General features: G+C 39.2%; 1 long non-coding RNA gene across 4 annotated transcripts in view; it reads right to left on the minus strand.

The window, feature by feature from the left end:
* The window catches only part of LOC123000271 (uncharacterized), a 37892-nt gene extending 24251 nt beyond the window's left edge, over positions 1–13641 (minus strand). The window contains exons 1-3 of one of the 4 annotated variants that reach the window (XR_006408165.3): positions 12185–13641; positions 11290–11477; positions 11072–11201 (exon numbers count right to left, since the gene is read on the minus strand). This is a non-coding gene — a long non-coding RNA (uncharacterized LOC123000271). The remainder of the gene's footprint in view (positions 1–11071; positions 11202–11289; positions 11478–12184) is intronic. The other 3 variants (XR_006408166.3, XR_008959689.1, XR_007188383.2) reach the window with 3 other exon arrangements.
* Positions 13642–13722: the final 81 nt, after the last annotated feature.

A 13722-nucleotide genomic window follows, 5' to 3' on the forward strand; every position in this document is an offset into this window, starting at 1 on the left:
AATTAACATAGTGAAAATGTCCATGCTACCCAGAGCAATCTACACTTTCAGTGCTATCCCGATCAAAATATCGATGACATTTTTCAAAGAACTGGAACTAACAGGCCTTAAATTTGTATCGAAACAGAAAAGGCCCCGAATCTCCAAGGAATTGTTGAAAAGGAAAAACAAAGCTGGGGGCATCACAATGCCGGATTTCGAGCTGTACTACAAAGCTGTGATCACAAAGACAGCATGGTACTGGCACAAAAACAGACACATAGACCAATGGAACAGAACAGAGAGCCCAGAAATGGACCCTCGGCTCTTTGGGCAACTAATATTTGATAAAGCAGGAAAAAACATCCGGTGGGAAAAAGACAGTCTCTTCAATAAATGGTGCTGGGAAAATTGGACAGCTACATGCAAAAGAATGAAACTTGACCACTCTCTCACACCATACACAAAAATAAACTCCAAATGGATGAAAGACCTCAATGTGAAACAGGAATCCATCAAAATTCTAGAGGAGAACATAGGCAACAACCTCTACGACATCGGCCAAAGCAATCTTTTCATGACACATCCCCAAAGGCAAGAGAAACAAAAGATAAAATGAATTTATGGGACTTCATCAAGATTAAAAGTTTCTGCACAGCCAAGGAAACAGTCAGAAAAACTAAGAGGCAGCCCTTTGAATGGGAGAATATATTTGCAAATGACACTACAGATAAAGGACTGGTATCCAACACCTACAAAGGACTTATCAAACTCAATACACGAGAAACAAATAAACAAATCAAAAAATGGGCAGAAGATAAGAACAGACACTTTTCCAATGAAGACATACAAATGGCTAACAAACACGTGAAAAAATGTTCAAAATCATTAGCCATCAAGGAAATTCAAATCAAAACCACACTGAGATACCACCTTACGCCAGTTAGAATGGCAAAAATAGACAAGGCAAGAAACAACAATTGTTGGAGAGGATGTGGAGAAAGGGGATCCCTCCTACATTGTTGGTGGGAATGCAAGTTGGTACAGCCACTCTGGAAAACAGTGTGGAGGTCCCTTAAAAAGTTAAAAATTGAGCTACCCTATGATCCAGCCATTGCACTACTGGGTATTTACCCCAAAGATACAGACATAGTGAAGAGAAGGGCCATATGCACCCCAATGTTCATAGCAGCAATGTCCACAATAGCTAAATCGTGGAAGGAGCCGAGATGCCCTTCAACAGATGACTGGATTAAGAAGTTGTGGTCCATATATACAATGGAATATTACTCAGCTATCAGAAAGAACGAGTTCTCAACATTTGCTACAACATGGACGGCACTGGAGGAGATAATGCTAAGTGAAATAAGTCAAGCAGAGAAAGACAACTATCATATGATTTCTCTCATCTATGGAACATAAGAACTAGGATGATCGGTAGGGGAACAAAGGGATAAAGAAAGGGGGGTGATCAGAAGGGGGAATGAAACATGAGAGACTATGGACTATGAGAAACAAACTGAGGACCTCAGAGGGGAGGAGGATGGGGGAATGGGATAGACCGGTGATGGGTAGTAAGGAGGGCACGTATTGCATGGTGCACTGGGTGTTATACACAACTAATGAATCATCGAGCCTTACATCGGAAACCGGGGATGTACTGAATGGTGACTAACATAATATAATAAAAAATTATTAAAAAAAAAAAGAAATAAAGATATATTTGAAATAAAAAAAAACGAAATCTATTTGATAAGGACTTCAAAGTAATGGTTATAAAGATACTCACCAGACTTGAGAGAAGAGTGGATAAACTAAGTGAAAACAGCAACAAAAAGATAGAAAATATGAAAAAGAACCAATTAGAGCTGAAGGATAAAATAACTGAAGTGAAAAATACACTAGAGAGGATCAAGAACAGATTTAAAAATGCAGAAAAACAATCAAGCAATCTGGAAAACAGGGTAGCCGAAAGCACCCAAACTGAAGAGCCAAAAGGAAAAAGATTTTTTAAAAATGAGGATAGGTTAAGGGACCTCTGAGACAATATCAAGCATACTAACATTCACATTAGAGAGGTCCCAGAAGGAGAAGACAGACAGAGGGGGCAGAAAACTTATTTGAAAAAAATAATAGCTAAAATTTCCCTAACCTGGGGATGGAAAAAGACATCCAGGTCCAGCAAGCTCAGAGAGCCCCAAACAAGATGAACCCAAGGAGGTCCACACCAAGACACATAATAATTAAAATGTCAAAAAATTAAAAATAAAAGGAGAATCCTTAGGGGCACCTGGATGGCTCAGTCAGTTGGGTATCCACCTCTTGATCTCAGCTCAGGTCATGATCTCAGGGTTGTGACATCAAGCCCTATGTCAGGCTCTGTGCTCAGCATAGGGTCTGCTTGGGATTCTTCCTCTCCCCTTCCCTCTCCCTCTCCTGTTTCTCTCTCTCAAAAAATAAATAAATAAATAAATAAATAAATAAATAAATAAATAAAGAGAATCTTTTAAAAACAAGAGAAAAGCAAATAGTTATGTAAAAAGGAAATACCATAACACCATAAGCTGATTTATTAGTAGAAAATCTGTAGGCCATGAAGGAGTGGCATGTTATATTCAAAGCGTTGAAAGGAAAATACCTGCCACCAAGAATACTCAACCCACAAGGTTACCATTCAGAACTGAAGGATAGTTTCCCAGAAACAAAAGATACAGGTACATCACCACTAAAACTGGCTTATAAGAAGTGTCAAAGGAAATTCTGAAGTGGAAGAGAGAAAGCCATAACTAGAAGAAAATTATGAAAGGAAAAATATTTTACTGGTAAAAGCGAACCAAGTAAAGGTAGTAAATCAACCCCTTATAAAGCTAATATGAAGGTTAAAAGACAAAAGCAGTAAAATTAATTGTATCTACAAAAGGTAGCTAAGGGATACACAAAATAAAAAGATGTAAAATATGACATCAAATACAATGTGGAGTGGGGGAAGTAAAAATGTAGCGTCTTCAGAATGTGTTTGAACTTAAGTGACCATCAACTTAAGACAGATTGCTGTATACATACGATGTTACATATGAACCCCATGATAACTACAAACAAAAAACCTATAATAGATACACAAAAAGTAAAGAGAAAGGAATCCAGCATAACACTAAAGAAAGTCATCAAATCACAAGTGAACAGAACAAGATGAAAGGAAAACAGAAGAACTAGAAACACAGCCAGAGAACAATTAACAAAAATGGCAGTTAAGTACACACCTGTCAATAATTACTTTGAATGTTAATGGTCTAAATGCTCCAATCAAAAGACACAGGGTGAATGAATGGATTAAAAAAAACAAAACCCATCTATATGCTGCCTACAAGAGACTCCCTTCAAACCTAAAGATACATACAGACTGAAAGTGAAGGAATGGAGAAAGATATTCCACGTAAATGGGGGGAAAAAAAAGCTAGGTTAGCAATACTGATATCAGACAAAACAGGCTTCAAAGACCATAACAAGAGACCAAAAAGAGCATTACATGATAAAGGGTTCGATTCAACAACAGGATATAACAATTATAAATATATATGTACCCAACAGAGGGGCACCTAAAGATATAAAGCAAGTATTAACAGACCTAAAGGGAAGCATTAACAGTAATTCAATAAGATCAGGGGACAGCTCACACACATCAATGGATCACCCAGAGAGAAAATCAGTAAGGAAACCATGGCTTTGAACAACACGCTGGACCAGCTGAACTTAACAGATATATACATAACACTCCATCCAAAAGTAGCAAAGTACACATTCAAATGTACATGGAGCATTCCCCAGCATAAATCACATGTTAGGCAACAAAACAAGTCTCAATAAATTTATGAAGACTGAAATCATACCAAGTATCTTTTCAGACCACAGTGGTATGAAACTAGAAAACTACCACCAAAAAAAAAAAATGGGAAACACACAAACACATGGAGGCTAAACATGCTACTATACAACCAATGGGTCAACTACAAAATCAAAGAGGAAATCAAACACACATGGAGACAAATGAAAATGGAAACATAACTGTTCAAAATCTTTGGTACGCAGCCCAAGCAGTTTCAAGAGGGAAGTTTACAGCAATACAGGACTACCTCAATATGAAAAAATCTCCAAAAATAGAGTTGATCCTTCAACAACATGGGTTTGAACTGTGCAGGGCCACCTACACACAGATTGTGTTTTATTTTCTTAATTTTATTTATTTAACAGCGAGAGAGAGAGAGAGAGAAAGCATGAGTGGGGACAGGGGGGAAAGGGAGAGGGAGAGAGGCAGAAGCAGACTTCCCGCCGAGCAGGGAGCCTGATGTGGGGCTCGATCCCAGGAACCCAGGATCATGACCTGAGCTGAAGGCAGACGCTTAACTGACTGAGCCAACCAGGCACTCCCAGATTTCATTTTATAAAGTACAGTACCTTAAATGCATTTTCTCTTCCTTATAATTTTTTTACTAATATTTTCTCTTCTTTAGCTTACCTAATTGTAAGAATAGAATACATACATACAAAATATGTGTCAATCAATTGTGGTATTATCAGTAAGGCTTCTAGTGAACACTAGGCTCTTAGTAGTTAAGTTATGCAGGAGTCAAAAGTTGTACGCAGATTTTCAACTCTGTGGGGGTTGGGGCCCCTAGCCCCCACACTGTTCAAGGATCAACTGTAAATGAAATAGAGCCCAAAAAACAATAAAAAATACAATGAAACTAAGTGCTGGTTTTTTTAAAAGATAAACAAAATTGATAAACCTTTAGCCAGACTCATCAAGAAAAAGACAAAGAACACTCAAATAAAATCAGAAATGAAAAAGTTACAACCAACACCAGAGAAATACAAATGATTATAAGAGACTACTACAAAAAATTATATGCCAAGAACTGGACAACCCACAAGAAATAGGTAAGTTCCTAGAAACATACACTCTTCCAAAACTGAATAAGGAAGAAATAGAAAATGTGAACAAACCAAATACTAATAACAACATTGAATCAGTAATCAAAAAAATCCCAGCAAACAAAAGTCCAGGACCAGAGGCTTCACAGGTGAATTCTACCAAACATTTACAGAAGAGTTAATAACTATCCTTTTCAGGGGCACCTGGATGCCTCAGTCAGTTAAGCATCTGCCTTTGGCTTAGGTCATGATCCTGGGGTCCTGGGATCAAGCCCCTCGCTGGGCTCCCTGCTCAGCAAGGAGCCTGCTTATCCCTCTCCCGCTTCCCCTCCTCCTGATTGTGCTCTCTTCCTCTCTCTCTCTCTCTCAGATAAATAAAAATCTTTTAAAAAAAATAACTTTCCTTTTCAAACTACTCCAAAAAAAAAATAGAAGAGGAAGGAATATTTTCAAATTCATTCTACAAGGCCAGCACTGCCCTAATACCAAAATCAGACAAAGACACTAAAAAAAAATTTACAGATCAGTATCTCTGATGCACAAAGATGCAAAAATCCTTAACAAATTATTAGCAAACCAAATTCAACAATACATGAATGGGTTCATTCACCATGATTAAATGGGATTTATTCTAGGGATGTAAGCATGGTTCATTACCTTCACCAATCAACGTGATACTCCATATTAACAAAATAATGGTCATCTGAATAGATGCAAAAAAAGCATTTGACAAAATTCAATATCCACTCAGAATAAAAACTCTTATAAAAGAGGGTTCGGAGGGAACACACCTCAACACGATAAAGACATTATATGACAATCCCACAGACAGCATCATAATCAATCATAAAAACCTAAAAGCTTTTCCACTAAGATCAGGAACAGGAAAAGGATGCCCACTCTCATCATTTTTACTCAATATAGTACTGAAGTCTTAGACACAGCAATCAGACAAAAGAAAAGGATAAAAGGCATCCATATTGGTAAGGAAGAAGTAAAACTGTCACTATCTGCAGATTGCATGATACTATACATAGAAAACCCTAAAGAGTCCACCAAAAAACTATTAGATGTAATAAATGAATTCGATAAAGCATGATACAAAAATTTACAGAAATCTGTTGTTTCTATACACTACTAATAAAGTAGCAAGAAGAAAAATTAAGAAAACAATCCAATTTACAATTGTACCAAGAACAAAATACTTATGAATAAACTTAATCAAGAAAGTAAAAGACCTGTACTCTGAAAACTGTAAAACACCAATGAAAGAAACTGAAGAACAAAGAAACAGAAAGACATTCCATGCTCATGGATTGGGAGAAACAATATTGTTAAAATGTCCAAACTACCCAAAGCAATCTACAGATTTAATGCAATCCTTATCAAAATATCAACATTTTTCACATAACTAGAACAAATGATACTAAAATTTGCATGGGAACATAAAAGACCCCAAATAGCCAAAAAGATCTTCAAAAAGAAGAACAAAGCTGGAGGTATAAAAATCTCACATTTTAAGATATACTACAAAGCTGTAACAATCAAAAACAGTATGATACTGGCACAAAAACAAACACATAGATCAATGGAGCAGGACAGAAAACCCAGAAATAAAACCTAGGACAAAGGAGGCAAGAATATACCATGGGAAAAAGACAATCTCTTCAACAAATGGTGCTGGGAAAATTAGACAGCTACAGGCAAAGTAATGAAACTGGACTACTTTCTAATGCCATTCACATACACAAAAAAAAACCCTTCAAAATGGATTAAAGACCTAAATGAGACCTGAACCCATATAACTCCTAGAGGAAAATACAGGCAGTAATTTCTTTGACATCAGTTGTAGCAACATTTTTCTAGATACGCCTCCTCCAGCAAGGGAGCCAAAAGCAAAATTAAACTATTGGGACTACACCAAAATAACAACAAAAAAAAACTTTTGTACAGTGAAGGAAACCATCAACAAAACAAAAAGGCAACCTACTGAATGAGAGGAGATATCTGCAAATGACTTATCTAATAAGCAGTTAATATCCAAAATATATAAAGAACTTACACAATTCAACACCACAAAAACAAAGAATCCAATTAAAAATGGGCAGAAGACATGAACAGACATTATTCCAAAGAAGACATACAGATGACCAACAGACACAGGAAAAGATGCTCAACATCCCTTATCATCAGAGAAATGCATATCAAAATCACAATGAGATGTCACCTCATACCTGTCTGAATGGCTAAAATCAAAAACAAAAAATAACAAGTTTTAGCAAGAATGTGGGGGAAAAAAGGAAACCTCATGCGTTATTGGTGGTAACGGAAACTGGTGAAACCACTCTGGAAAACAGTATGAAGCTTCCTCAAAAAATTAAAAATAGAATTATCATATGATCCAGTAATTCCACTACTGGGTATTTCCCCGAAGAAAAGAAAAACACTAAATTGAAAAGATATATGCACCCCTATGTTTACTGCAGCATTATTTACAATAGCCAAGATATGGATGAAACCCAAGTGTCCACCCATAGTTGAATGAAGAAGATGTGGTATGTGTATGTATGCACACACACACACACCACACCCTGGAATATTACTCAGTCATAAAAAAGAATGAGATTTTGCCATTTGCAACAACATGCATGGACCTAGAGAGTATAAACTAACTGAAAAAAGTCTGTCAGAGAAAGACAAATACCATATGATTCCACTCATATGTGAAATTTAAGACACAAAACAAAGGAACAAAAAAAAAATCAAAAAACCAGATTAATAAATACAGAAAAACTGGTGGTTACCAATGGGAGACTGGTGAGGAGAGGAGTGAAATAAAGGAGATCAAGAGTACACTTATGTTGAAGACCAGAGTAATGTATAGAATTGTTGAATTCTTATACTGTATTCCTGAAACTCATATATAACACTGTATGTGAATTTTACTTAAACATGGACATTTTTAAAGAAGAATAAACTTAACAAAGGAGGTGCCTTTAATGCTAAAAACTACAAAAGCTTGCTGAAAAGAATTAAGGAATACACAAATAGAAAGGTGGCATCCCATGTTCATGAGTTGGAAGATTCAATACTGTTATGATGTTAATACCACTGAAAGCAATCTACAAATTCAAAGCAATCCCTATTAAAATCCCAATGACATTTTTGCAGAAATAGAAAAATCCATCCTAAAATTCATATAGAACCTCAAGGGATTTTGAATAGTCACAATAATCTTGAAAAATAACAAAGTTGGAGGTCTCACACTTCCTTATTTCAAAACTTACTAAAGCTACAATAATCAAAGCAGTATGGTACTGGCATGAAGACAGACATGCAGATCGATGAAACAGCCCAGAAATAAATCCTCACATTTATGTTCAAAATGATTTTCAACAAGGGTGCCAAGACCATTCACTGGGGGGAAAAAGCAGTCTTTCCAACATATGGTGCTGGGACAACTGGATATCCACATGTAAAAGGATGAAGCTGGACCCTTACCTAAACCATATACAAAAATTATCTCGGGGCACCTGGGTGGCTCAGTTAAATGGCTGCCTTTGGCTGGGGTCATGATCCCGGGTCCTGGGATCGAGCCCCATGCCAGGCTCCCTGCTCAGTGGGGAATCTGCTTCTCCCTCTCCTTTACCCTTTCCCCTGCTGTTGTGTTTGTGCGCGCACGCATGCACACACACACGCGCTCTCTCAAATAGATAAAGTCTTTTAAAAAATTATCTCAAATTATCAAAGACCTAAATTTAAGAGCTAAACCTATGAAACTCTTAGAAAAAAAACATAGGAGAAAAGTTTCATGACACTGGATTTAACAAAGATTTCTTGGATATAATACCAAATGTACATGCAACAAATAAAAAATAAGTAAGCTGGAATCCATCAAAACTAAAACCTTTTGTGCATCAAAGGACACTGTTAATAGAGAAAAGGCTACCCATGGGAAAAAGTATTTGCAAATTATGTATCTGACGAGGGATCAGTATCCAGGATATTAAAAAAAAAAAAAAAAGACTCCTACAATGAAAGACAATCCCATTAAAAAATTGAAAAGGACTTAAATACATTTCTCCAGAAAATATATACAAGTGGCCAACAGCACATGAAAACATGTTCAACTTCACTCATTTCTAGGAATGAGATAATAGAAAATACATATATGGGTCTCTGCACCTGGTTCCCTATTTAGAACTCCTAAAAACCTTATAATTTCTAAGTGATAAGAGCATAAAGAGTGTCTCTTATTCTAATATTTGGTCTTTGATCCTGTACCTGATACAGGGCTCCTAAATCCGTTGTTATTTCCTAAGTGGTAACAGCATTAGGAGTATCTTTTGCCCTAATGAGGCAACTCTGGGTGGGCTCCCAGATGGGGGCTGGTCACTGAATAACTAAGCCATAATTAGATGTTGGATTTTTCAGCCCTACCCTTCATCCTCCAGAGGGAAGTGTGGCTGGCAATGGAGTTAATGACTGATCTTGCCTAAGTGATGAAGCCTCCATAAAAATGCCAAAATTAGGTAGGGGATTCAGAGCTTCCGGTAGGTGAACACACCCAGGTACCAGTAGGATGACATATCCCAACTCCACAAGGACAGAAGCTCTGGCACTCAGGACCTTCCCAGAGCTCACCTTACATCTCTCTTCATTTGGCTCTTCACCTGTATCCTTCATATCCTTTAATAAACTGGTAAATGTCAGTAACTGTTTTCCTGAGGTCTGTGAGCTGCTGTAGCATGTTAACTGAACCCAAGGTTATAGCCAATCAGTGAGAAGCACAGATGACAACCTAAACTTACAACTAGCATCTGAAGTGGGGCGGAGGCAGTCTTGTAGGATTGAACCCTTAACCTGTGGGAATCTGACACTATGCCCAGGTGTCAGAATTGAGTTAAATTATAGGACACCCAGCTGGTGTTGCAGAGAATCGTGGGAGAAAAAAACCCCACATACTCGGTGACCAGAAATCTCAAAAGTAAAGTGTTCTCTGTGAAAGCAAAGGAGACACACAGGAGAACAGTAAGTTTCCCAATATAGTAGTGAAATGCAAATCAAAACCACAACGGAGGGATGCCTGGGTGGCTCGGTCAGCTGGGCATCTGCCTTCGGCTCAGGTCATGATCTCAGGGTCCTGGGATCAAGCCCAGCGTCGGGCTTCCTGCTCAGTGGGGAAGCTGCTTCTCCCTCTCCTTCTGCCCCTCCCTCCCCTGCTCGTGCTCTCTCACTCTCTCAAATAGATAAAATCTTAAAAAAAAAAAAAAAACACAACGCAATACCACTTCACAACCATAGGGCTATTATTCCAAAAATAAAAAAGTAAATAACAAATGTTGGTAAGGATGAAATGGGAACCCCTACGCACTGCTGATGGGAATGTAAAATGATGCAGTCACTGTGGAAAATGGTATGGCAATTCCTTCAACAATTAGACATTGAATTACATGATCTAGCAATTACACTTTTGGATATATACGCAAAAGAATTCAAAGCAGGAACTCAAAGAGGTATTTGTACTCCCATGCTCATAGCAACATTATTCACAACAGCCAAAAGGTGGAAGCAACCCAAGTGTCCATTAACGGGTGACTGGCTAAACATATTTTTGTGTGTACATACAATGGAATATTATTCAGCCTTAGAAAGGAAGAAAATTCTAACACATGCTATGACATAGACGAACCTTGAAGGCACTATGCTAAGTGAAATAAACCAGTCACAAAAGTAAAAATAGAGTGTTAAGATTCCACTTATATGAGGTACCTAAAGTAGTCAAATTCATAGACACAGAGGATAGCATGGTGGTTGCCAGGAGCTGGTGGGGGGGATAATGGGGGATTAATGTTTAATGGATATGAAGTTTCCATCTTGGAAAATAAAGAAGTTCTGGAGATGGACAGTGATGATAGTTGCACAATGTGAATATACTTAATGCCACTGAAGTGTACACTTAAAAATGGTTAAAATGATAAATTTTGTTATGTATACTTTGCTACAATAAAAAAATATATATATTACACTAAAACAATCTCCCAGGTTTTGTGAGACTGAAGATCTATGTAGAAAAGCTTTGTAATCGATACAGCCCTTCACAAATACTAGCTATTTTTAATCATTATCACCCTGTTTACCACAACCTGATACCATTACCCACATGTTCTGTCCAGCCATGTTCACCCAGCAGCACACTGTTGGAGTTTAAGTGTGGCACAGTGATATCCACCTTGGTTTTGCTAAACGCTGGATTCCACTTGTCACTGCAACAATCTCCCAGAGTTCTGGTTCTGAAACAGAACAAGCCCCCCAAAAGATGCGTTTTAGGCAAGGCTGACTGGATTCTACAGAAAAAACTCAGAGACTTCCTCCTCTTACCTAGTCTTCCCCAATGCTTGGTTTGGAAGCAGTCCCCATTCAGCAGCAAGAAGTCACCATGCCATTGCCGAGAATAAGGAAAATCTTCCTCCAATTCAGCTGACCAACTAACTCCCTGGCCAGCAACCAAGCAATGTATCTCATAAGGCAGCCCTTGAGCAGGGGAACAATCAGGAACCTTCTGGATTCTAGGAAACAAATATAGGAAATGTATTCATTGAGAATGAATTGAGAAAAAATAATTAGAAAAGAAATAAAAAATGAGGAGTGCCTGGGTGGCTCAGTCAGTTAAGCATCTGCCTTCGGCTCAGGTCATGATCCCAGGGTCCTGGGATTGAGCCCCACATCAGGCTCCCTGCTCAGCAGGGAGCCTGCTTCTCTCTCTCCCTCTGCCCACGCTCTTTCACTCACTCTCTCTCAAATAAATAAGATCTTTTAAAAAACGAAAATGCTAAAATCAAAAGACCAGAATGACCAGCTTTGATGGACTGCACAATTCTCTATGCTGTAGCCTCAGAGCTGAACCCTCAAATACAGAAAGTATAAATATTACTGCAGAACAGGTGTGATAATGCAGTAGTGCAAAACTTAGGAATGATGTTTCCTTTCTGGAAAGCAAGCCAATTGGAACCTACATCCAGATACTGACCAGGATCTGTGTTGGCACTCAGGTGCTCTCTGAGAGCCCCAAGTTTCCTTAGCTATTACAGGAGCTGCTCATTGAGAATTTCTCCTAACATGGGTAATGATACATTGCCATCTGGAATCTTTTTCATGCAGTGATGTATGTCCAGGAGTTGCTGCCTTTGCAGATATTCCCTGGAGACCAATGAGGGATTTTATTCCATGGCTCTGAGGAACTTTAAATGTAGATCAAACATGAAGTAGTACTTACCCCAGCCTTGGAAGTTTGACCTTCTATGGCCAAGTCTCTGTGCCTTCACAATCTTGAGTGTCTTTGCTTGCTTCACTTATACCTTATCCAAGAGTCTTAGTATCATCAACAAGACTAAATGAGAATTCGGGACTTTTCCACAAAACTTACTGCCAATGCCCCACAAATCTTGACTGTGGTTTCCCAAATTCTTTGATTCTCCACCATGCACCCTTTCTCTTCTGAGCAAATCCCCCAAATAACACTTATTCTAAATATAGTCCCATTTGTGTAGAAATGCATCTTTCCTAGTTTTCCCCCACCTCTTCATACTGCACCTATATTGTTGTGTTAACTGAGGTTCAGTCATAACACCTACCACAGCATCAGACGCCCTACCTTCTGTCTTCATTTTGTTATAACCTATAGGCTAAAGATATGTATCACCCCAAGAGTGTTGCAGTGAAGGAAAAGACTCAGGGACAACAGGCACTGAGGCAGGAGTCACCAGCACAGGGCCTATAAATGAAACTCAAATATACAAAAGCAAAAGCTTAGGAAACATCCTCTGCACACACCTCCTCTTTTATAACCAGTAGAGCAGGGTTGGTTGATGAAGTGAGAGACCAACAATCCATTCTCTACACATGATTGATGACAGCGCAACAAGCCCCTGGTTATAGGTGCCTCAACCTATTCTTGGGTGGTTCGTTGTTATGAGCCACCGACCCAGGATCACCAAGTCATAGATACTCTAAGTTCTTTTCCAAAAATGGTAATAAAATGTTGAGTCATTCCTATTCCCTCAGTTATACTGGGAGGCAATAACTACAGCAGTTAAACATTCAGTCTCCGAGCCAAGGCAATCTGAGTTCAAATCATGCGTTAGCCGCTTATTGAGCACCGGCAGTCAAGGATCTTTTCCGATACCCTGCTAGCCTACGCCCTCCGCCACCTCGCTCCCTCACCACCACCAAACACATGGAGCCCAGGTGCTACGCAAAAGCAGACAGGGGTCTGTTCTCCCTTTACCTCCCCATCTCCTCAGCTATGGCGACGCCTTGAATTTGAGCGCTCCTCATTCTCTCATATCCTAGACTGCCGCGACTCTCCTCATATTGCTCGGTACACTCCAGCTTTTATAAAGTAACAAGCACGCAGCTGAGGCGGGACCAAGCACCTCCCTTGGGCGGAACTAAAGTAAGGGCCAAGTTTGTTAGCAAATGACTTCCCTGTTACCATGGTAAAGCGGCTGCCGCCATCTTTATTGTGGCCGATGATTCCTCGTGTTGGTCTAAGAAAAAATGAATAATAAGGAATTCTACAGACTAAAATCCTGCAAGTTAGTCTGGGACCGCACAAGCCTACGTCGGAACGGAGTTCTCTTCCCACCGCAGCCCAGCCCGGAGTGGTTAGCTCTCGGGAACCGAGCACGCGCCGGCTGCTAACGGAATGACGCGAGGAGACGGGCCAAGTGTACGCCCCGCCCAGGTGCTTCCGGCTTACGCGCCGTACGGAAGCGTGTTTGGCGCAGAGCTCACGCGCCGTACGGAAGTGTG

Source organism: Ursus arctos, chromosome X (genome assembly GCF_023065955.2).
Source record: "Ursus arctos isolate Adak ecotype North America chromosome X, UrsArc2.0, whole genome shotgun sequence".
NCBI lineage: Eukaryota > Metazoa > Chordata > Mammalia > Carnivora > Ursidae > Ursus > Ursus arctos.